The 26,385-nt window shown below is 39.1% G+C and overlaps 1 protein-coding gene across 5 annotated transcripts in view; it reads right to left on the bottom strand.

Annotated features, from left to right (window-relative positions):
• The window catches only part of LOC106093416 (band 7 protein AGAP004871), a 302,264-nt gene that overhangs the window by 202,234 nt on the left and 73,645 nt on the right, over positions 1-26,385 (bottom strand). For 3 of the 5 annotated variants that reach the window (XM_059369276.1, XM_059369238.1, XM_059369321.1), the window contains exon 1: positions 16,808-17,070. The exons of 1 other annotated variant lie outside the window; for it this stretch is intronic. The gene's annotated coding sequence lies outside the window, so the exon portion shown is untranslated. Of the gene's footprint in view, positions 1-16,807; positions 17,071-26,385 lie in introns of those variants that run through there. One more of the 5 variants, XM_059369295.1, reaches the window with a different exon arrangement.

Here is a 26,385-nt window from a genome sequence, read left to right as displayed (position 1 = left end):
AAAGCAAAAACCTCTTTAATTACCCAAACATTCCAAATTTCTAACCACGTGCCACAACGTAAAACAAAAAGTGGAAGAAATCTCTGCTGTTTCCCTGTAATCACTTGCTGCCTTGGCTTGCTTTGCCATGTGAAATCATGAAACTTTGAACGTCTCTAAAGAAGTGGAATATCCCTTCTGTTGCCTTTACAGTATCCTTTTTCATCCATCTCCTTCCGGCCTAGCCAACCTCATATTTAGCCAAGGCCCTGGGCAATTGTTGATGATGAAATGGAAGAAGACTGACCCGAATAGAGTGCGAAAAAAAAACTTGTAAATGTCTATGCATAAATGGCAGCATGCAGTATTAAAATTATAAAACTCATTTCTTTAATGAAATTTTCAAGCAAAAGCGAAGAAAAATGCCTCCGACCCAGCCTAAAAGGACAATGGTAGGGTAGTGATGATGGCAGAGATGATGGTGTTGATGAAGATGATGATTCTGAAGTAGATTTGTGTTTGTGTGTTTGTCTTTGCACCTATGCCACCGCCTGGGATCCTTGAGGCTGCGGCTGTTAAAGAGGCCGGAAGAAAAACCTTTGTTCCAAACTAAAATAATCTAAGAAAAGCATACGCTTAGGAAACCATTTGGTTTTAGCTTTGAGTTCTTCTTTCTTAATTTTTTTTTGTCGCTGCTGTTTTTTCTTGCTTTGGCAGCAGTAGAGATTAATATCCTTGTTGAAAATATTTCTCGTTTATGACCTCAATGTGATATAGGGCGTATGAGTAATGGCAATTTAATGTAATATTACGTATATGCATGGTGTGAGTTGAGGTATTCATGGGCTCTGCACGCCATAAAGTCAGCACGGGCTATAAAGGGATCCTAATAAAGAAAAGTTAAGCAAATACAATTTACATGGAACACAAGTTATTGCCAAATCACCCAGCATGATGCAAAGGGAATTTATGATGATTTTCTTTCCCGTTTTTATATTTTTTACTCAGATTTGTTTGTAGAACAGCAACCTTTTTGCCAATTAACAGTATGATTTTTCGCATAAGTCCCTTCGAGAAAAAAAATAATTGGAAGCTTAAGAAGACGAAAAAGATGAAATAAGGTTTAACCTTGACCATGTAAAATGGTGTATTGTTTGAAATATTTATGAAGTTTTCAAAGTAAATTATTGCGCAAATCCCAGGCTTAGTTAATTTTGAAATCTCGCGGCGTTTGATCAGCAATGGATAAATTCAGGCTGTTTTGGCCACCATTAGAGAGCGAGTTGCAAATTTTGTAATTTAGGAACAGCAGGATAACTTATCTCATATCAATGAATGCTGTGCGATTCAAGTTTTAAGCTTAATGACGAGGGACCTCGTTTTTTTAGTCGAGTCCGAACCACAGACCGACACCTCTAAGTAGAGAAGTTCTATATGGTTAAATACCTCACAAATTTCACCAACATTTTTGAGCAGTTAAAAACATCTGAACAAGAACTAGTAATAATTATGTTCGGCCTGGCCGAACTATATATATGTAAACCAACTTCCATCAAAATCCGGTGAAAATTGCATACCTTATGTCCCATAGCAGTTATATCGAAATATGTTCCGATTTGGACAAAATACTAAGTACAAGTCATTGTTCAATTGTGTTTAACAAAATATTGGTCTTTCTAGTAGCTATATCTAAAAATAAACCGATCTGAACCATATACGACACAGATGTCGAAAAGCCTTACATAAGTCACTGTGTCAAATTTTTAGTGAAATCGGATTATAAATGCGCCTTTTATGGGGTCAAGACTTTAAATCGAGAGATCGGTGTACATGGCAGCTATATCCAAGTCTGCACCAACTTGGGCTAAGTTGCTGAAAAATGTCGAAGAGTCTAACACAACGCACTGTCCCAAATTTCAGCGAAATCTGACAATAAATGCGCCTTTTATGGGCCCAAAACTTTAAATCGAGAGTTTGGTCTATATGGCAGCTATATCCAAAACTGGACCGATCTGTACCATATTGCAGAAGTATGTCAAAGGGGCATAACTTAACTCACTGTCCCAAATTTCGGCGATATCGGGCAATAAATGCGCCTTTCATGGGCCCAAAACCTGAAATCGAGAGTTCGGTCTATATGGCAGCTATATCCAAATCTTAACCGATCAGGGTCAAATTGAAGAAAAATGTCGAAGGGCCTAAGACAACTCACTGTCCCAAATTTAAGCGAAATCGGTTAATAAAAGTGGCTTTTATGGGCCTAAGACCCTAAATCGGAGGATCGGTATATATAACAGCTATATCTGAATTTGGACCGATCTGTACCATATTGCTGAATTATGTCAAAGGGGCATAGCTTAACTCACTGTCCCAAATTTCGGCGACATCGGGCAATAAATGCGCCTTTCATGGGCCCAAAACCTTAAATCGGGAGTTCGGTCTATATGGCAGCTATATCCAAATGTGGACCGATCTAACCCAAATTGAGGGCCTAATACAATTCACTGTCTTAAATTTCAACAAAATCGGTTGATAAGTGTGGCTTTTATGGGCCTGAGACTCTAAATCGGCCGATCGGTTTATATGGGGGCTATATCAAGAAATAGTCCGATGTAGCCCATCTTCGAACTTAACCTGCTTATGGACAAAAAAAGAACCTGTGCAAAATTTCCTACCATAATTGAATAAAATGTTGGAGACCATAGTAGAAGTCATTGTGTAAAACTTCAGCTAATTTGAATAAGAATTTCGCCCTCTAGTGGCTAAAGAAGTCAAGATCCAAAATCGATTTATAAGGCAGCTATATCAGGTTATAGTCCGATTTGTTCCATACTTAGCACAATTATTGAAAGTTCTAACCAAACACGTCAAGGAAAATTTCAGCCAAATCGGATAAGAATTTCGCCCTCTAGTGACTCAAGAAATCAAGATCCTAGATCGGTTTATATGGAAGTTACATCAGGTTATGGACCGAATTGATCCTTATTTAGCACAGTTGTTGGAAGTCATAAAATTGCTTATCCTTTAAATATATATGCTAAATAACGTTAGTTTATCTCCCTTGTTTGAACCGCTGAGTGGAGCTGGACGCAAGAATTTTCCTGCAATACGTAATAGGTCATTATTTTTGGAAGTAACATTTAAGTCACTCAAGGATAGCTGCGATAGAGGTATCCATTAGGTGGTTGATGATCTGCGTCTGTTTCCAGTGGAGCGGCAGATCTAAAGCCCGGGAGTAGGCTTAGAATGGACTCCCAAGGGCCCAACAGCTGCGGTGCTGGTGTCAGGCCGTAGCATGTTGTCTGCTACTGAAACCTCGACTGGTGGAGTGGGTGCTCCGGCCTCCACTAGCCGACAGACGACTGGTCACCTGGGGCTTTTGACGAAAACACCTGGTTCGAGTCTTAAGGACAAGGCCGAACCTACTCCTTCATCGCATGCTTATAATTTACCCAGGCCATCGGCAAACCAACACGCTCTTTAAGAGGTTGGAATAAGAGAAGACGCATCGCTCTCAGATTTATTGAGAGGCTTGGTGTGAATGATCCTAAGACTCTCACTAATAGGGAGAGAGACTCCCTAAATCGGGCTGTGAATTTGCTGCACAGGCTACCATAAAAGACTACACGTCTAGATTCGGAACCTACACCGCAGTCGTCAAAAAGGCTGCAGTCACCTGGGGGCATCCCATGCCTAAAAGAACTAAGGCGAACAATAGTAAGATGGGTCCAAGAACCTTTGCTAATGTCGCTAGGAACAGTTTGTTGATGGAAATTGTCGACAAGGGAGAAAAACAGGGCTGCATACCTAGGAATAATTGGAGTGGGATAGTCAATGGACTGTCATCAGTATACTCCGATGTCCTTGCGGAATTTTCTGGGTCTCCTCCAGTTTGTGATAATGCAGGCTGGTATCGGGGCCGATACAGACTAATTGCCTTCGGGGATCAACGCTCAATTGGAATGTATTGTCATGCGCTAAAAACAAAATGGCCAGGTGCACCACCAGATTTAGTCAGGAAGGAAGATATTCCTTCTCGACAAATGGCGCATACTTCGATACCAAGGATTCCCTCAGATCCTGAATCTATACTTGGAAGAGTGAGGCAATGTAATCCCAATCTTTCAACCACCGACTGGAAGATTGGTAGATTCGAATAGGCTGATGGTGACCGGAGACATGCAGTTTTTGTACTCAAAACCGGCTGCCTCGCAGACCTCAACAAGTCTGAAGGGGTTGTATCCTATGGATTCAACAAGTTGAAACTGAAGGTCTATAGAATCGGTGGGGTTGGGGAATCAGGAGACGACTCAGTAGTTGTTGCTGAACACTTGCCTGAGGAACAATCGACCACATCGCTAAAGTCTGTTGGATTGCAGGAGACAGAAAATCCCCCTGCCACAATCGAGACAGGCATCGAAACCGGACTCTACAAGCCCTGTGCGGGTGGCTCATCTGGTTGGACTGGGTTCAAGGTTTGCGCCAGCAAGGAAGCACGGAACTCAAAAACTACTTCAACAGCAGCAGCTAGTGAAGAATATAAGGAGGTATAGTCCACACCGCAAGTGTCCAGTGTGCAAAGGAATGGTTCGTGGACTAAGAATTCCTAGATTTAAACTTCGCAAAGGTAAGGGGAATGGGAGACACAGAGCCTGTATTCTTGCAAAGAGTAGTCCAAATGTTTTTCTTCTTCCGTCACTGAAGATTTAGTAGTAGCTAGCCTTGAAATAAACAAGTCTCATTACTGGCTGGCTTCCCTATATATGGCACACGAATCAGAAATGCCGCCTTCTAACCTCAAGTCACTGGTTGAAGGCGCTTCCGTAGGAAATAAGAGCCTCATTGTAGGAAGTGATGCTAATGCACATCACCATTCACCAGATATGGGGAAGTTCGGATGTCAACGGAAGTGGTGAGCTGCTTATCGAATATATTATAAGTTGCAATCTGGGGATTTGTTATAAAGGGGATAAACCGACTTTTATTACCAGGAACAGGCAGGAGGTACTAGATATTACCTTTGTATCGGGAGGTGCAAATGGAAGAATATGCGACTGGGAAGTGTTGGATGACCACAGCTTGTCTGATCATCGTTATATTAGTTTCAGCCTTGGAGAAAACACTGCAGAAGTGGTCCCTTGGCTAAACAGAAAAAGGCGGATTGGGATAAATTTAGGCACGAATTCTGCACGTTTATTCCTTCTATTCTAAAAATGGAAGTGGAAACTACTGAGTATATATACATAGTGGCCAAGCGGATCACGAAGGCCCTGAATGACTCGCCTGTGTCAGCATGCCCTAGTGCCGAGCCAAGGGGCTAACAGCGACCGCCATGGTGGCCCCCGGAGCTATTTGATCTAAAGGAGGACTGCAGAAAACTCTTCAACAAAGCAAAAGTCACGCGAGCAGAGAAAGGCACAGAAAAAATCCCGGATAGAATTCTGTTGCTCCGTGGAGGATACATCTGAGGCCTTTAGGCTAAGGAAGACTCTGTCCTCGAGACCTATTACGGTGGGATATGTTTAGAAGTCAGAGAATGAATTGCAAATGTCTAGTAAGGAAACGGTAGAACTACTCGTCTCTTTAATTCTTTTGCTGAAATATATCTTAGGGCAAAGGAGCGGCAGCTGCATGCATATAGTAAAGGCAACTCCACTGAAATAGCCCTTCACAACCTAGTCGGCTACATAGAGGGTTCTCTCGCTGTCATGGAATTTACAATGGTAGCATTTCTTGCCATTGAAGGTGCTTTCAAAAATATAAAACCGATTTCAATCAGGAAGGTTTTTCAGTTTCTAGGCATCAACTATAGACGGGTATAGCCCGCGTGTCATGTATTGTGTATATACTGCAGTTGTCAGACCTATAATGTTATATGGTGTTGAGGTCTGGTGGACGGCCACCTACTGTTCAATAGTCAACCGGATCCAAAGGATGGCTTTTTTGTGCATCACAGCCGCACTGAGGACGACACCATGTGATGCACTGAATTTAACGCTACATCTAATGCCTCTTGACATTGTGGCTACCCAAATTACATCGACCACTGCGTGAGGCTAATGGAGCTTTCTAATTGGTCATGTGGGGGGCTACGGACACTGTGTTATCCTTGATACAATATCCGATGTTCCAGGCAGTGTGGATTACACACTACCTGAGCCGCTTTTTGACAAAAAGTACTGTACCACTATTCCTGATAGAACCGATTGGAACTACGATATCCCTGGTAACAGAAGTTACATAGACTTTTAAACGGATGATTCCAAACTAGACCACCAGGTGGGCTTTGGGGTGTACTCCAAATATCTAGAACTGGTCATATCGAAGAGGTTACCCGACCAATGCAGTGTGTATCAAGCGGAGATCCTTGCAATTAAGGAAGTGGTGGAATGGCTAAGATATAACGTCGTTGGCATAAATATCTTCTCAGATAGCCAGACAGCCATTAAATCCCTGGAGAACGTGTTTCTGAACACAAAAACCTCCCTCGACTGTCGCAGATTCAACCCAACGAGATGGCTGAACAGTTCAAAATTCACCTGTTCTGGGTACCAGGCCTCAGAGATATCCCAGGAAACTGTAAAGAGACTAGGAACTGCCCTTCACATTCCAGGTGAACTGGAATCTGTGGGTATGCCTCTAGCGACATGTAAGCTAAGTTTTTAGGACCAGGACCGAAGAACAACGAATGATAGATGGTCATGGAGGTCTTGAGCCCCTCTCTGGCTTCGTCCCTGGCTCCCACATTAAGTTGTCCTTCGACTTGACTTCGTGGGCCCCTAGAAGCTGCAATTATTGTCCGATTTGGGGTGTTTTGTTATGGCTTCCGTGGTAAATATAGTTTAAATTGCCCTAAGACTTGATGTAGCTCCCATTTAAAACGATCTCCTGATTAGTGTTCTACAGCTCTAAGAAGCTTAAATTTTTGGATGATTTGGCAGAAATGTTTTACGTAAAGTGCACATGTTTCCTTCAAACGTTCCGCCCGATCTGAAGCTTTTTATCATATCACTAGCTGAACCGGGCCCGCTCCGCTGTGCCTTCTTTTACTTTATATGGCACAAAATTATCTTTTTAATATTTATTTCTACAATTATAGAGTTTTAGTGAATTATCATGCTACGAAAAATTATACTAGGTATATCGCTTGACTACCAGCATAACAATACATGTAAATGCCTTCCCAATGATCTTTATAGGTGAATGATTTCGCTCGGAGGGTTAGGTTCATTTAAATTTGGATGTTAGATGTACTACATTCTTAAAAGACTTTACTTGAACCCGATATTCTCATGATGTCCGATTTGGGGGTCTTTTCGGCGGTGAGGTGGTCCCCCAGACACTTAGCACAGAAAAAAATATCAGCATAGTGCTGTTTTCTCAAATACCATTCAATTAAACACCATATTGCTATTGGTTTAAGGGGAGTTTATGGGCCAAACACTTGGCCCCAAAATAGGATATCAAATTCTTTTTCTAATCTCAAATACCTTTAATTTGGGCCTTATATTGCCATGATCGGTAAATTTGTACTCTTTGGGGGGTGTATTGGGGGGAAAGGGCGGTGCCCCAAATACATGGTCCCACATTTGGATATCAGATTCGTATGTTACTCCCAAATTCGTATCTTACTCCAAAACAGTAAAAAGTTGGTGTTTGTGGGGTGTTTTGGGGAAGGGATAGACTCCCAGTATATTGGTCCCGAAAGTGGGTTTCAATTTCGTGCCATAGTCCTCAATACCTTTCATTTGAGCTCCACATTGATATGTTCGGTAAAAATGCAAGATTAATTGCTGTTTTGAGGAATGGGGTGGTCGCTCAAACACTTAGCGCTGAAAATATATCAACATCGTGGTCTACTCTCAACAATCACTTTTTTGCACCCCATATTGCCATTGGCCTCACCATTGGATATCAAACTCGTTTTCTAATCTCAAATAAATTTTTAAAACCTTTATTGCAAAAGTCAAATATGTCCACTTTAGGGTATGGACCCTAAAAATTATCAACATCGAGCTCCACTCTCTTTGAGCCCCAAATTGTCATGGTGAGCAAATACGTCCTGTTTAGGGGTTGCTATGGCGGTGAGACGTTCCCAAGACGGTGGGTCCTAAATATTCGTGCTCTACTCCCAAATACCTTTCATTTGAGCCCCATATTTCCATAGTCGGCAAACATGTTCTGTTTGGGGGTGCTTTGGGGCGGCCACTCAGTGACTTCGCCCTGAAAATATATAAAAGATTCGTGTTCTTATTCCTCTTATTTGAACCCCATATTGCAATGGTCAGCAAATACGCCTGATTCGGGTGGGGTTACGTGGGTGCGGTGGCCCCCTATACACTTTTTTTCGAATATTGATATCATATTGATTTTTATTTATAAGAAAATATTCGACTATATGATAATACGAACAAAGATTTGGCTTTTTTTTTAAAAAAATGTCTATATTTACCTTATATTTCAGCTTCCCCTTGGCAATATGCAATTCTAAATAGTCATTTGTTTGCCAAAAAATTATCACTCAAAATTTAAGTTTTTCTTTAATTTCTTTCGTTTGGCCAAAGTTTAAAACCAAACATTCACACACACAAACATGCGGAGATAAATACACATAAACAACAGCATAGTTGATGATAAACAGCTGTTATCTCTTTTGTAGAAGGTGTAAACCCTCGAAAAGCAAACCATTTACATGTATGCATGTCCATATTAATGCCTTACTTTTTATAGACTTTGCTGTTACATTTTACTACCTTTGTTGAAAAAAGTTAAATGCTTTGTTGATAATACCAGGCCTTCAGGACATTTTACCTTATCAGCGGGGTAGATGTATGTGTGCAGCAACAATGTAGTAAAAGTTTTGCAATAAAGTTTAGTTTATTTGGTTTTCGAATAAAACTTTTCACTGGAAATTAAAATTGTTATCGAAAATACGCAAAAACGGAGAGAAAATTCTGACCAGGCTTTACATTAATAAATATCTCAAAGTTAAAAGGGCCTTGGGCCGAAAAGGCCACAAGATTATTTAATTCAACAACAAAGTCATGCTATATTAAACTTCTATTCTTATATTCACTATGCACTTAGCCATTCTGTTAGCAATAGTTAAACAGATGCATTTTCTGTCCATAGATAGGTGGCTCAGAAGTTAACATGTCGAACGAATGGGTTCAAATTCCGGTGTGAACTTAAAAAAAACAAGTAAAAGCGTGCTAAGTTCGGCCGGGCCGAATCTTATATACCCTCCACCATGGATCGCATTTGTCGAGTTCTTTTCCCGGCATCTCTTCTTAGGCAAAAAAAGGATATAAGAAAAGAGTTGCTCTGCGATATCAAGATATGGTCCAGTTTGGATTACAATTAAATTATATGTTGGAGACCTGTGTAAAATGTCAGCCAATTCGAATAAGATTTGCGCCCTTTGTGGGCTCAAGAAGTAAAATAGAGAGATCGATTTATATGGGAGCTGTATCGGGCTATAGACCGATTCAGACCATAATAAACAGGTATATTAATGGTCATGAGAGAATCCGTCGTACAAAATTTCAGGCAAATCGGATAATAATTGCGACCTCTAGAGGCTCAAGAAGTCAAGATCCCAGATCGGTTTATATGGCAGCAATATCAGGTTATGAACCGACTTGTACTTTATTTGACATAGTTGTTGAAAGTAACAATAAAAAACGTCTTGCGAAATTTCAGGCAAATCGGATGATAATTGCGACCTCTACAGGCTCAAGAAGTCAAGATCCCAGATCGGTTTATATGGCAGCTATATCAGGTTATGGACCGATTTAAACCATACTCGGCACATTTGTTGGATATCATAACAAAACACGTCGTGCAAAATTTCATTTCAATCGGATAAGAATTGCGCACTCTAGAGGCTCAAGAAGTCAAGACCCAAGATCGGTTTATATGGCAGCTATATCAGGTTATAAACCGATTGGAACCATACTTGGCACAGTTGTTGGATATCGTAACAAAACACGTCGTGCATCGGACGTCGTCAATCGGATAAGAATTGCGCACGCTAGAGGCTCAAGAAGTCAAGACCCAAGATCGGTTTATATGGCAGCTATATCAGGTTATGGACCGATTTCAACCATACTTGGCACAGTTGTTGGATATAATAACAAAACACGTCGTGCAAAATTTCATTTCAATCGGATAAGAATTGCGCACTCTAGAGGCTCAAGAAGTCAAGACCCAAGATCGGTTTATATGGCAGCTATATCAAAACATGGACCGATATGGCCCATTTACAATACCAACCGACCTACACTAATAAGAAGTATTTGTGCAAAATTTCAAGCAGCTAGCTTTACTCCTTCGGAAGTTAGCGTGCTTTCGACAGACAGACGGACGGACGGACGGACGGACGGACAGACGGACGGACATGGCTAGATCGACATAAAATGTCGCGACGATCAAGAATATATATACTTTATGGGGTCTCAGACGAATATTTCGAGTAGTTACAAACAGAATGACGAAATTAGTATACCCCCCATCTTATGGTGGAGGGTATAAAATGCAGGTGTGGTTATCCACGTACCAATGCTGGCTACATTTGTGAGGTATCCTGCCATGTTAATACTTCTCTACCAAGTGGTGTCGACATGCGGCACTCCGCACAGAGAAGGAAAATCGAAAAAACTAGTGAAAAATATGCCGTGTGAGAACAGATATCTCTTTGAAATTTGGAATGGTTAAAGCTGAGGGTTTATCGATATAATGTGCAAAACTTCAAGGGCTTACGTGGTCCGGGCGCCTCCTGATAGGCCCCTTAAGCTGGTCACCTGGGAACTTCGACAAATTGTTCGGCTACCAAATCCTCATTTGTGGTACGATTATCAAAATTCTTTTTTTGCTGGATAGTGCCCAGAGGGAAGAACAAGAAAAGTCCGCTTTATTAAAAAAAATTCTAGAAAAACAACGAATCTTAGTTATTCTTTTTGAATCTCGCAGATAAAAGTGCCCACAAAAACAAATTCTGCCCGATATTTTTTTACAAAAATTCCCAAAATATCTCTTTGGCGCAAAGATGGTTTCAAATCGGCATTTTTTTTATAAAATTTGCTATGGAGGCCACAAATTTGGAAAGGTGCAAAAAATATTTTGCAAGGGCTTAGGGGACATATGCAGTAAAAAACAACATGTGCCCAATTTGGGGATCTGGGCTTTGGAATTTTTGAACTCGAAGAGTTTTTAAAATTTTTTTAATAAAAAAATTGCATATGTTTAGTACATACAGCGCCCGTTTATGTTAACATATCATTTAAATACAACTTTCACTTAAAAAGCATCTGGAATATATTCTCTTCATAAGCAAAAAGTTTTTAGATGGGTAATTAAAGAATTAGTATCAAATTTCGAGCAAATATGTTGCAACTGTAATAAGTACGGTTGACAAATGGCAACATTATTTCAAATTTTGCAAAATCTGACGAACATATAAATGGGAGCTATATCTAAATCTGAAACGATTTACAGCAAATTTCTCAGATATTCTGATAGTCGTCGAGGAGAGCGTTGTACAAAATTTTGGAAAGATTGGTCTATGAATGAGCTTGCATTGGCTCTTGGAGTGAAAATCGGGCAATATACCTATATGACAGCTATATCTAAATTTGAATCGATTTCCATGAAATTCTCCAGGATATTAGGAGGAATAAGAAAATCTTTAATGTTAAATTTCCAGAGAATCGGTTAACAAATGACCATTTCATTGCATTATTTTTGTAAATCGGACGAACATATATAGGGGGAGCCATATATAAGTCTAAACCAATCTTGAGCAAGCTTCTCAAATGTTGTGGTAGTTATCAAGGAAAGCATTGTGCAAAATTTTGGCAATATGAGCTTGCGGTGACTATAGAAACTAAAATAGGGCGCTGCACATATATGACAGGTATATCTAAATCTGATCCTATGAAATTCATCAGTAATGTCGAGAGTCAAAATAAAATACTTCCTGTCAAATTCTGTCGGTTACCAAATGACCATTTTATTGCATTATTACTGCAAATGGGACGCAGGTATACATGGGTGCTATATCCAAATCTGAACCGATTTTTTCCAATTTAAAAGGCTTTGTCTCTAGGTCGAAAACCATGCTTTTAACAAATTTGAAGGCAATCGGAAAAAAATTGCGACCTGTAGTTTGTACACAAATTAACATGGACAGACAGACGGATCAGAAGGTGATTCTGACTCGATCGGTATAATTATCGATGCATCTATCTCTCTCCCTTCTGGGTATTACAATCAAATATCTTATTATACCCTGTACCACAGTAGTGGTGTAGGGTATAATAATGTATTTAAGCAAGTTTTTTTTTCCATAAAGACTAATAAAAACATGTAAGAGCGTGCTAAGTTCGGCCGGGCCGAATCTTATATCGCATTTGTCGAGTACTATGCGCGGTATCTCTTTTTAGGCAAACAAAGAAAATTGAATAAGAACTGTTATGCTATTGGAGCTATATCAAGTTATAGTCCAATTCGGACCATAAATGAATGCTGAACATTGTAGAAGTCATTGTGTAATATTTCAGTTCATTCGGATAAGAATTGCGCCTTGTAGGGACGAAGAAGCAAAAACCGTTGATATGAGAGCTGTATCAAGCTATTGATCGATTCCATATTAGACACATATGTTGAAGGTCGTGAGAGAAGCCGTTGTACAAAATTTCCTCCAAATCGGATGAGAATTGCGACTTCTGGGGGTCAAGAAGTCAAGACCCAAGATCGGTTTACATGGCTGCTATATCAAAACATGGACCGATTAGAACCATACAAAGCGCAGTTGTTGGAAATGGTACCAAAACACCATGTGCAAAATTTCAGTCAAATCGGAAGAGAATTGCGCCCTCTAGAGATTCAAGAAATCAAGACCCAATATCGGTTTATATGGCAGCTATATCAAAACATGGACCGATTTGGCCCATTTACAATCCCAACTGACCTACACTAATAAAAAGTATTTGTGCCAAATTTCAAGCGTCTAGCTTTACTCCGTGCTTCGAAAGTTAGCGTGCTTCGACAGACAGAAGGACGGACAGACGGATGGACGGACATGGCTAGATCGATTTAAAATGACATGACGGTCAAGAATATATATACTTTATTGGGTCTCAGACGCATATTTCGAGGTGTTACAAACAGAATGACGAAATTAGTATACCCTCGTCCTATGGTGGAGGGTATAAAAATACTTTTTTTACCAAAATTGCAACAATACACTTTTCACATTTTTTTACTTCCAAACTGTATAACTTTTAACTGAATTATCACATGTGGACAATTCTTGCGGCAAAGTCGCTGTAAATCTTGTTACATGCATAAAACTCAAATAAATGCCTTTGCAAATTGCTCAATACGAAGCCAAATAAAAATCTAAACTCGTATATCCCCGAAATCAGTGCAGATATTGTATATGTCAAGCAGGGAGTTTGGGCACTATCCAGAAAAAAAGAATTTTGAAAATCGGACCACAATTGAAGTTTTGGCAGCCGGGGTAAATTTTCGAAATGCCAAGGTAATAAAATTTAGGGGCCTGCAAAAAGACGCCCAGACAACGAGATAGTGTGAAATTTTGCACACGATCTCGATATCACTAAGCTGAACTCTAACCACGCCAACTGTGCGCTGTTCCCCATTGTGCGCCGTTCGGACGCGGCATTAAAAAGTAGGCCTCATATCATTGAACTTAAAACTTTAATAGTACTGCACTCATTGATATGAGAGATGTATCCCCTGCTCCTTAATGGAATGTTCATGGGAAAAAAATTAGTAGATAGGTAAACTTAAAAATCACCCACATTTGATTACATCTACAGTGTGATTTTTTAGCTATTATCGTTTTGGCAAGACTGGTTTAAACAGCTCACGAGCGTTTCATGTTTTGTTTCACTGTCAAACATCTTCAGTTTGATTTATAATTTAACCAAGAATCGTCTTACAAACGAACAACGCTATTGAATTGTAACTGTTCATCGCGCGTTTCTTCCATTTTATGGACGAAGATCATTTTATTCTCAATGAGTACGTAAATGAGCACAATTGTAGATTTTGGAGATAAGGCAGAAGCATTGCAACAGTCTCCAATGCATGAAGAAAAGTCACAGTTTGGTGCGATTTATGGGCTGGTGGCATCATTGGACCGTACTTCTTCAAAGATAATGCAAATCGTAACGTAACTGTGAATGGTGAGCGCTACCGTGAGATGGTATCCAACTTTTTTTTGCCCAAAATGCAAGAGCTTGACTTGCATGACATGTGGTTTCAAGAAGACGATGCCACATGCCACACAGCACGCGTAATAATGGACTTGTAGAGAGACGAGTTCGGGGAACATTTTATTTCACTTTCGCCACCGGTCAATAGGCCGCCCAGATAATGCGATTTAACGCCTTTAGACTATTTTTTGTGGGACTATGTTAAAGCTAATGTCCATACAGACAAGCACGCTTTAATTGACTCATGGGAAGACAACACTTAAACATTTATTCGTGAGATACCGGGCGAAATGTTGGAAAGAGGATGCCAAAATTGGATTAAGTGGATGGACCATTTGAGGCGCAGTCACGTTCAACGTTTGCATGAAATAATCTTCAAACATTAAAGTATATGGATGATACGTACTATCGGATCAAATAAATATTTCAAGCATTTTTATACCCTCCACCATAGGATGGGGGTATACTCTTTTCGTCATTTTGTTTGTAATTCCTCGAAATATTAGTCTAAGACCCCATAGAGTATATATTTCTTGATCGTCATGACATTCTAAGTCGAACTAGCCATGTCCGTCCATCCGTCTGTCCGCCCGTCTGTCCGTCCGTCTGTCTGTTGAAAGCACGCTAACTTTCGAAGGAGTAAAGCTAGCCGCTTGAAATTTTTTACAAATACTTCTTATTACTGTAGGTCGGTTGGGATTGTAAATGGGCTATATCGGTCCACGTTTTGATATAGCTGTCATGTAAACGGATATGAGATATTGACTTCTAAAGCCGCTAGGCGGCACAATTCTTATCCGATTTGGCTGAAATTTAGCACGAGGTGTTTTATTAAGACTTCTAACAACTGTTTTGAGTATGGTTGAAATCGGTTCATAACCTGATATAGCTTACATATAAATCGATCCGGGGTCTTGACTTCCTGATCCATTAGACGTCGCAATTACTCTTCGATTTGGCTGAAATTTTGCATGAGGTGTTTTGTTAATAGTTAAAATCGGTCTATAACATAATATAGCGGCCATATAAACCGATTTGGGGTCTTGACTTCTTGAGCCTCTACAGCGAGCTATTCCTATCCAATTTGGCTGAAATATTGGATGACGTGCTTTGTTATGTCTTCCAACAACTGTGCTAAGAATAGTTCAAATCGGTCCATAACCTGATATAGCTTCCATATAAACCGATCTGGGGTCTTGACTTCTTGAGCCACAAGAGGGCGCAATTATTTTCCGATTTGAACGCCGACCTTTAACATACGTGTCGAAAATGGCATAAATCGTCTAATAACCTAATGCAGCTCCCCTACAAACCGATCTCCCTATTTTACTTCTTCTGCCTCTAAAATGCGCAATTACTAGATTTGCTGAAATTTTACACAATGACTTCTATTATGGTCTCCAATATTCAGTTCAAGTATGGTCCGAAATGAACCATAACTTGATATTGTTCCAATAACATATCAATTATTTTCTTTTATCTTTTGTTTGCCTAAAAAGAGATACCGTGGCAAGAGCTCGACAAATGCGATCCATGGTGGAGGGTATAGTAGCACGCTTTTACTTGTTCTGAATGATTTTTTTTAATAGCTTTCCTATAGCACTTAAAAAATCACCCTATATAAATCTTCGAAAATCACCTACATTTTATAACATCTACATCCTTGGTATCGGAGACTATCATCGGAAGAATATGGGACTAGTTTGGTATATTATCCTATGATGGAGGGCTGAAGAGGGCCCCCAACGATTTATTCAACGCTTGTTGCTGCTCTGTTTGCTGGAAACTGAATAAAATTCGACTTAGTTTGAAAGCCACAAAATGGTTCAATGTTTTTTTTTTTTTTTTTTGTTTTGTATGTCTCCTTCTCTTTGTATTCCCACTGTTTGTTGAAATTAAATAACAATAACTTGGCCGTAATCGAAAACACTATAAAAAAACTTTTGAAAAAGTTTCGATGTTGTTCACTGAAATGCCATTAGCCAGCCAAATAGTCATCCAGCATAGAAGCAGGCTAGAGAGCGAGAACAGCCAAAAACAACATAAAACGGTGTTTTAAATAACATTGTGAAAACTCTTTTATGGTACTAGCAATGTTTTTCTGTTGCCCAGTAAAAAGAGAAGAAGAAGAAGAAAAAAAACACCAAAAACCCATACATGTTTGCAAGCGAACATGGGCATCATACTTTATGCAATATAAACCCCGGCTTGCTTACAAAGAAGAGTTACACACGGGCATTTAATGCAAACAAATAGCCAACTTAGTCTACTTACCAATGTAAGTAGAGTAGCAGGGTTCAGGCACTGACTCAGTCAGTCATTAAGTCAGTCATTCACTCTGTATGCTAAAGTATGTGCATATCGTTTATGAAACACACATGCACATTCTCACACACACACACTCAAATTTACAGACTCCCAAAAAATAAATCCACACACCAACCTCATGCACCATAAGCTTTGGGGCTAATGGGGGCTAACACCAACACGCCAACACAGGATTCCACACCAACACCAACACAGCTCCAAATGTGATTTGCAATGCAAGGACGAAAGCAAATGTGTATGCAAATTGCAATTTTTACGTTTGTAATTGTGTCAGCAGCTTGTAAACGTGTATAAATGTCAATATGTAGAATGAGCTGAAACACCGTTACACATTCGGGGGCTAGCTACTCCATTGCAATGACGGTGCCCATTTTATGCTTTCACTTTGCCTTCTCTCTCCTTACACGTATTTTACACAAAACTCACACTCGTAGTGGAGAGATTAAGTACAACAAAAATGCACTTGGAGGAAAGAACTACTGGCACTAGTCCTGGCACTCGCATCATCCACTAACCGACTTTAAACTGAATATCCAACTGATGGTGGCCGCTGTAACAAAATGCAATGCATGCTAAACATCCTCACAGAGACGATAAGATTGCTCTACAGTTAATACAAGCCACCGCATCAGTAGTGGTGGCAGCTGCTGCAGCAGCAGTATTGAATATGCCATTATTATCTGCCAACCTTTGCTTGGACACTGCACTGTGGGCATCAGAGTTCATTGGAATACATATGCAACATTGATTTGGGAATGCAAACAAGCCACAGTTTGAACCATAAGTTTAAGGGAAATACTGGCTGCAGAATATTCCCAGTCAGTAAAATACAAATTAGTGGGTTCATCCCATATACATATAGTAAGTCTATCTGTCTGTTGAAAACACGATAGCGATTGAATGGATGAAGACATCCGCTTGGAATTTTGCATAGGTACCTTAAATTGTTGTTGAAAATAGCAAATGCGTCATATGGGCATAAACATGGATTTAACTCCCATATAAACCGAAACCTCGATTCGACTTTTTGAGCCCCCAGATGCCTCAATTTGCATCCGGAATTTGTTGCTTGAACCCTCCAACACTCACACTAAATCGATAGGTCCATAAGTTGATTTAAATACCTATCCCCAAAATAATTTTTTTTTCAACCCCCCAAAACCCAAGTTTAGCCGTAATTATACCCTACACCACTACTGTGGTACAGGGTATTATAACTTAGAGCATTTGTTTGAAACGCCCAGAAGGAAGAGAGATAGACCCATTGATTAGTATACCGATCGACTCAGAATCACTTTCTGATTCGATTTAGTAGTAGTTTCTATTACCAGGGATTTTATAGTCCAATCGCCTTTGTCGCGTAAAGTGGTTCAGTACTCTTTATGAAATAGGGGCTAACATAATGCATAACCACACTATGAAAACCCGGCGTTTCATCAATGATGGATCTGATTGCAAATTTGCCCATGAACATTCCACTAAGGAGCTGGGGCAAACTTCTTACATATCACTGAGTGCTGTCCGGTTTAAATTTTAAGCTCAATGATAAAGGACATTCTTTATATAGCCAAGTCCGAACGTCGCACAGTGGGATAAAATCGAAAAAAAAACTGATGGAGGCCCTGGCGCCTCTTAGCAGGCCCCTAAAGTTGATAATCTCGGCAATTCGAAAAATAGTTTAGGCTGCCGATTTATAAAATTCTGCTGGATAGTGTTCGAAAATCCCTAAAATAAGAGGTATACGATATCAACACTGGTTTTAGGGATATACGAGTTTTAATTTTTATACCCTCTACCATAGGATGGGGGTAAACTAATTTCGTTATTCTGTTTGTAACACATCTAAATATGCGTCTGAGACCCCATAAAGTATATATATATTCTAGATCGTCATTTCATTTTAAGTCGATTTAGCCATGTCCGTCCGTCCGTTTATCTGTCGAAAGCACGCTATCTTTCGAAGGAGTAAAGCTAGCCGCTTGAAATTTTGCACAAATACTTTTTATTAGCGTCGGTCGGTTGGGATTGTAAATGGGCCAAATCGGTACATGTTTTGATATAGCTGCCATATAAACCTATCTAGGGTCTTGACTTCTTGAGCCTCTAGAGGGCGCAATTCTCATCCAATTTGACATTTGATTTGAAATTTTGCACGTAGTGTTTTGGTATCACTTCTAACAAATGTATTAAGTATGATTCTAATAGGTTTATAATCTGGTTTAGCTGCCATATAAACCGATCTAGGGTTTTGACTTTTCGAGCCAATAAAGCGCCCAATTTTCATCTGATTTGACTGAAATTTCATGAGGTGTTTTGTTATGACATCCAATAACTGTGCGAAATATGGCGCAAATCGGTACATAACCTGATATAGCTCTCATATAAACCGATCTAGGATCTTGACTTCTTGAGCCTCTAGAGAGAGCAGTTCTCATCCGATTTGGAAGAAATTTTGTACAACGGCTTCTCTCATGACCTTCAACATACGTGTCTACTATGGTCTGAATCGCCCAATAGCTTGATACAGCTCTCATATAAACGGTTTTGCTTCTTGAGTCTCTACAAGGCGCAATTCTTATCCGAATGAACTGAAATATTACACAATGATTTCTACAATGTTAAGCATTCATTTATGGTCCGAATCGGAGTATAACTTGACATAGCTCCAATAGCATAACAGTTCTTATTCAATATTCTTTGTTTGCCTAAAGATATATACCGCGCATAGAACTCGACAAATGCGATCCATGGTGGAGGGTATATAAGATTCGGCCCGGTTGAACTTAGCACGTTCTTACTTGTTATTTTTTGACATTTTGCCCGTGATTAGATTCGTATTTTGCGGCTTACGAAGGCATTTGTGTTTCGATTTTCATTTTTATACGTGATTTGGATTCATTTTACAATGACTTCTAAGAAAACAACAAATGGAAATATCTTAGTAGCTCTTTTTGAAGTTTACAAATAAAAGTGTCTTTAAAAAAACATTTTTTTTTTTTGTATATTTGCTGTGAAGGCTACTTATATTACTGAGTACAAAATTATATTAATATTTGCATGGGATTAGGGGACATATGGAGTATAAACAAGTAAAAGCGTGCTAAGTTCGGCCGGGCCGAATCTTATATACCCTCCACCATGGATCGCATTTGTCGAGTTCTTTTCCTGGCATCTTTTCTTAGGCAAAAAAGGATATAAGAAAAGAGTTGCTCTGCTATTAAAACGATATCAAGATATGGTCCGGTTCGGACCACAATTAAATTATATGTTGAAGACCTGTGTAAAATTTCAGCCAATTCGTATAAGAATTGCTCCCATTGGGGCTCACGAAGTAAAATAGAGAGAACGATTTATATGGGATCTGTATCGGGCTAAAGACCGATTCAGACCATTATAAACACGTTTGTTGATGGTCATGAGAGGATCCGTCGTACAAAATTTCAGGAATATCGGATAATAATTGCGACCTCTAGGGGTCAAGAAGTCAAGATCCCAGATCGGTTTATATGGCAGCTATATCAGGTTATGAACCGATTTGAACCTTATTTGACACAGTTGTTGAAAGTAAAAATAAAATACGTCATGCAAAATTTCAGCCAAATCGGATAGGAATTGCGCCCTCTAAAAGCTCAAGAAGTCAAATCCCCAGATTTGTTTATATGACAGCTATATCAGGTTATGGACCGATTTCAACCATACTTGGCACAGTTGTTGGATATCATAACGAAATACTTCGTGCAAAAATTCATTCAAATCGGATAAGAATTGTGCCCTCTAGAGGCTCAAGAAGTCAAGACCCAAGATCGGTTTATATGGCAGCTATATAAGGTTATGGACCGATTTGAACCATACTTGGCACAGGTGTTGAATATCATAACAAAACACGTCGTGCAAAATTTCATTTCAATCGGATAAGAATTGCGCACTCTAGAGGCTCAAAAAGTTAAGACCCAAGATCGGTTTATATGACAGCTATATAAGGTTATGGTTCATTTCAATCGGATAAGAATTGCGCACTCTAGAGGCTCAAAAAGTTAAGACCCAAGATCAGTTTATATGGCAGCTATATCAGGTTATGCACCGATTTGAACCATACTTGGCACAGTTGTTGGATATCATAACAAAACACATCGTGCAAAATTTCATTCCAATTGGATAAGAATTGCGCACTCTAGAGGCTCAAGAAGTCAAGACCCAAGATCGGTTTATATGGCAGCTATATCAAAACATGGACCGATATGGCCCATTTACAATACCAACCGACCTACACTAATAAGAAGTATTTGTGCAAAATTTCAAGCGGCTAGCTTTACTCCTTCGGAAGTTAGCGTGCTTTCGACAGACAGACGGACGGACGGACGGACAGACGGACGGACATGGCTAGATCGACATAAAATGTCACTACGATCAAGAATATATATACTTTATGGGGTCTCAGACGAATATTTCGAGTAGTTACAAACAGAATGACGAAATTAGTATACCCCCCATCTTATGGTGGAGGGTATAAAAACGTGTACCCAAATGGCGGATCTGGGCTTTAGAATTTCGGAAGTCGTGGGGTTTTTCCAATTTTTTTTAGTAAAAAAATTGCCTATTTTGCAGTACACAAAGCATCCCCTTTAAGTTGATATATCCTAATCAAATTTCACTTAAAAAGCAATTAAAAATATGTCCTTTTCAAACAAAAAACACAAAATCAAGGTATTTAAGTAAATTTTTTCAATAAAGACTAATTAATAAAAATACTTTTTTTGACAAAAAATTCAGTATTCCGCAGTTTCAATATGGCATAGTACCTCATAAATGCCAGTATTAGGAGGAGATAACCACGCTGAACTCAGGCGTTTAGCTTCATAGGCGGACATGCTAACCTCTGCGCAACGGTGGCATCCCAATCCAACCAAAGCGAAAGCTTTGTTAATCTCAAGGTCCTAGTCGGAGCAATTGGTCTAGCCACAAAATTCTGAATCATTAAGTGTTGCAAGAGGCTTCTGACGAATACACCTCTTGCGAGACTTGAGAAAAAGACCGGTTCAACATCGTCTTCACTTGCTTGCCAGGATTCAAACCCAGGCGTTCAGCGTTATAGACGGACATGCTAACCTCTGCGCTACGGTGGCCTCCGACTGAAAAATTCTTAGATTGTATGAGGCTGATGGGAGCAAGAGACATTTTGTATTAGTTCTAAACAATGGCTACCTCCAAAACCTCAACCAGTCAAAGTTTCAAAGCAGTGATGGGATTGGCGACTCAAGAGACGACTCAGCAATGGTTGCTGAAGACTTGTCCGTGGAGGAGGAGGTACAAGAAATTCACTACTTGACTCTATGCAGGGTGGCATGCCATAGAAGCATACCATCAAACGATATTGCATATATGCTTGCGAGTCTGGGTGTGAATATACCAAGGTGACGGTGACGGATGTTTTTTTATTCACCTTTCTCGAGAATCTTCTATTTGCTCCGGTTGCGATACAAGAAAATACGGTTTAATCGCTGCAATGATTCGGTAGGCTATGGGATGAACGTTCAAAACGAAATGTTTACGACCTTCCTGCTATGGAATTGTTACAGGGCTTAGCAAATTTATCGAATTTGTATACCCTTCACCATAGGATAGGGGTATACTAATTATGCCATTTCGTTTGCAACACATCGAAATATTGATTTGAGACCCAACAAAGTATATGCATTAGGCTGGGTCGATTTTTTATACTCACCACCATCATTTAGTAATTCCGTTTGCAACACATCGAAATATCCATTTCCGACCCTACAAAGTATAAATATTTCGGAGCGTTGTAATATTCTAAGACGATTTAAGGATAACCGTGTGTGTCCGTCCGTCTGTTGTAATCACTCTACAGCTCAATATCTTCAAAAATTAAGATATTGAGCTAAAATTTGGCCCAAATTTGTGTTTTTGCCGCATTCAGGTTAAGTTCTAGAACTGGCCAAATGGGACCCCATTTATGAATAAAGACTGATCTGCCGATAAAGGGTCTAAAGCCCATAAAAACTTTATTTATTACCCAATTTCGCTAAAATTTGAAACAGTGAGTTTTTTAAACCTCCTCCCATTCGACCCAAATATGGTTCAAATCGAACTATATTTAGATATGACTGTCATATAGACCGATTTGCCGATTAAGGGTCTGAAACCCATAAAAGCATTATTTATTACCCAATTTCACTGAAATTTGAAACAGTGAGTTGTTTTAAGCCTCCCGACATCTGACCCAAAATATGAATCAGATCAATCTATATAGGTAGATAGAAAGAGAGATTTGGCTGAAATTTTACACAATGACTTATCTATGGTCTCCAATATTCAGTTCAATTATGGTTCGAAATGAACCATAACTTGATATTGTTCCATTAACATAGCAATTCTTTTATTTTATCCTTTGTTTGCCTAAAAAGAGATACCGAGGCAAGAGCTCGACAAATACGATCCATGATGGAGGGTATATAAGATTCGGCCCGGCCCAACTTAGCGCGCTTTTACTTGTTCAAATTAATTACATAAACAATTCATTTTCTAAATTACTCGATCTTGTTTTCGTTAATCCACCATCTGAGTTATATTTAAGTTCTAATGATGCGGTTGTAGGTTCTGAGGATAGACATCATCCGACACTCAAATTATTATACCCTTTCCCACTCTTAAAGTTAAAAGAGATGTAGCGATTGAAAAAGTGTACTGTTTTGCTAAAACTGATTACATTAAACTGAACTCACTACTCTCATCAATTCATTGGAATGAAATTTTCAGATCTAAATAAATCGATGAAATAATTTCAACTTTTCAACTATCCCTAAAACTACTTTTTGCAACGCATCTGGTCCTCCATGGAAAACAACCAATCTTTGTGGGCTGAAGAACAAGAAGAATAAATTATATAAAAGGTTTAAACCTCAGGTCAACGTCTGACTTTTCGATGTATGTGTAGCAAGATGCGAATATAATAAAGAAAACAATTTGGCGTATGGTAGTTATTTGAATAAAATTAGAAATAAAATCCTAAATCCGTCTAAAAATTTGTGAATTCAAAGCGCCGTTGTAATAGTTTACCGAACTTTCTTAGATATAAAGCTAAAGTAGCTGATAAAGATTCAGGCATTGCCGACATCTTTGCTGACTTTTTTAGCACTACCTACTCAGATAAATATTATGATTTATGTGGAACATATCCATACACAATCATCAATTCAGCTTTTATAGACGTGTCTGGGATTGGCGAAAACGTAATACTTGAAAATTTAAGGTCACTGAAGATAACTTTTAATCCCGGTCCAGATGGAATTCCATCGAACATTTTAAAGCATTGCGCTCTCGAACTTTCGTATCCCCTTTGTACACTTTTCAACAGTTCATTAAAGCATGGATATCTGCCGGAATTGTGGAAGCAATCTTATATAAGACCGTTATTTAAAGCCGGAAATCGCAATGAGGTATCTAATTACAGTGGCATTTCAATTTTGAATGCTATTCCGAAGCTATTAGAGAAAATCCTGACTGACACTATTTCACATCAAGTCTCTTTTATATTGTCTCCCTACCAACGCTACCAAACGGATACTATATATAACGATTTTAGTAAAGCATTTGATAAAGTCAACCACAACCTTCTGTTAAGGAAAATAGATCTTATTGGTTTCAGTCCATCTTTACTAAAGTGGATCAGATCATATCTGACTGGACATACTCAAAGAGTTAAATTTGGTACTGCAGTTTCCAAATCAATTGTTGTCTCTTCAGGTGTTCCACAGGGTAGTCACCTTGGTCCTGTGCTGTTTTGTTTGTTCATAAAACAAACCCTATTACTTTAAAGCACTCGAATATTTTGATGTATGCAGATGTAAAGGTCTTCAGATCAACGAGAGACTCTGATTACCAGTGTTATCTTGAGTATGACCTTGATACTCTACGAATGGTGCAACCAGAACTTTATGGAAATTAATATTTCCAAATGCAAACACATATCATTTTCAAAAACAACCTCTCTTAAAACTAGCTACTTTTTGGATTCCAATCAACTTGAAGTAGTCTATAGCTTTAAATACCTTGGATTTCTTCTAGACCAACGCTAAAACTTGCGTCAACACATCTCAATGGTTGTAAACAACGCACCTAGTGCTCTTGGCTTCATGAAACGCTGGAGTAAAGAACTTAACGATTTCTCTGTGACGAAAAACTTATATACGTCGCTAGTCAGAAGTAATCTCGAGTATGGTTCAGTGGTATGGGATTCGTATAACAATATTCATTCTGATTTGATAGAATCGGTTCAAAACAATTTCTATTATTTTGTCTCCGTCGAAATGGGTGGGACAGAAGTTCTTTACCTTCGTATGAGTACCGATAGATTCCTGATTTCTTTTGAGTCGGATTTTCTGTAACGTTCCTATCAGACCAACCAGATATTTTGGTCTTTTGAAAACTTCTTAGTATAAAACATACTATGCCATTAATGATCCTTTTCGACATCCATGTTATCAATTTAATCAACTGAAAGATATAATAGATCTAGCTGAGAATCGAGAAAGTCTAAAAAGGAAAATTGTAAAATATTGCCATTTTGATATGAGCAGACGATACTGCGGGGCGACTTTAAAAATCCTGCGAGTTGTTTCAAATTGCAATTTTTGATACAGGTACTCCGGACATCACTCATAGATGATTTTACGTAAGAGTAAACGATTCTTGATGTCAAGGTAATCATATTACATATACTTTTCTCGTAGAGGGAACAACTGTCATATCGATTTAGTCCATGAACTAAATCGTTGTCGATTTTAGAGTGAAGATCAGCCAGATGCATTGCAAGAGCTACCAATACATCCAGAAAAAAGTAACAGTTTGGTGCGGTTTGTGGGATGGTGGAATCATTGGACCGTACTTCTTCAAAGATAATGCGAATCGTAACGTAACTGTGAATGGTGATGATATCCAACTTTTTTTTCCCCAACATTCCAGAGCTTGACTTGCATGACATGTTATTTCAACAATGTTGTCTTCAACAAGACATGCCACACATCACGCGTAACAATGGACTTTTTGAGAGGCGAGTTCGGTAAACATTTCATTTCACATTAGGCACCTGTCAATTGCCCGCCTAAATCGTGCGATTTAATGCCCTTAGACTATTTTTTGTGGGATTATGTTAAAGCTCATGTCTATACAGACAAACCCGCTTCAATTGACGCATTGGAAGACAACATTGAAGCAGAGTATGACAAAATTGCACTAAGCGGATGGACCATTTGGGGCGCAGTCACGGTCAACATTTGCATGAAATAATCTTCAAACAATGACCGTGAATCGTGCTATCGATTCAAATAAAGATTTCATGAATTTCTTTGAATTTTAAGTGTTTTTTTGAAAAACTTTCCTATAGCTCTTAAAAATCACCCTTTATAAGATTATGTGTAACACTTTGCGCCCAACGCATTATAGAGAAAGAAATTTTTTGAAATTTCACATATGGTATGTTTAGGGCACTTAAATGCTTAAAAATTACCATTGAATATTATGCCAAAAAGTCGTCAACCACTGTTCATGGAGAATGGTTGCGTTTGGGCTGGTGAGAGATGCAATGGTAAAGCAGCAGATGCTTGGCAAAACAATGTTGTTGCGAGAGTAGAGTACAGCCACAATGCATAGTGGCCACAATAATAACCATTGGAAAACAATTGCACAAAATTTATGCATGGTTAAGTGTGTGTGGGTTTGGGTGTGCATTGCTCCTTGCTCTATGTGTGAATGTGCAAATGATGTATGCTTGTGTTAGTATATTTCGTAAATAGTGGCAATAACTAACCTCTCTTCA

The sequence above is a fragment of the Stomoxys calcitrans genome, chromosome 1, assembly GCF_963082655.1.
Source record: "Stomoxys calcitrans chromosome 1, idStoCalc2.1, whole genome shotgun sequence".
NCBI lineage: Eukaryota > Metazoa > Arthropoda > Insecta > Diptera > Muscidae > Stomoxys > Stomoxys calcitrans.
The sequence above is the reverse complement of the archived record's forward strand: the minus strand, read 5'-3'. Positions and strand labels throughout refer to the sequence as shown.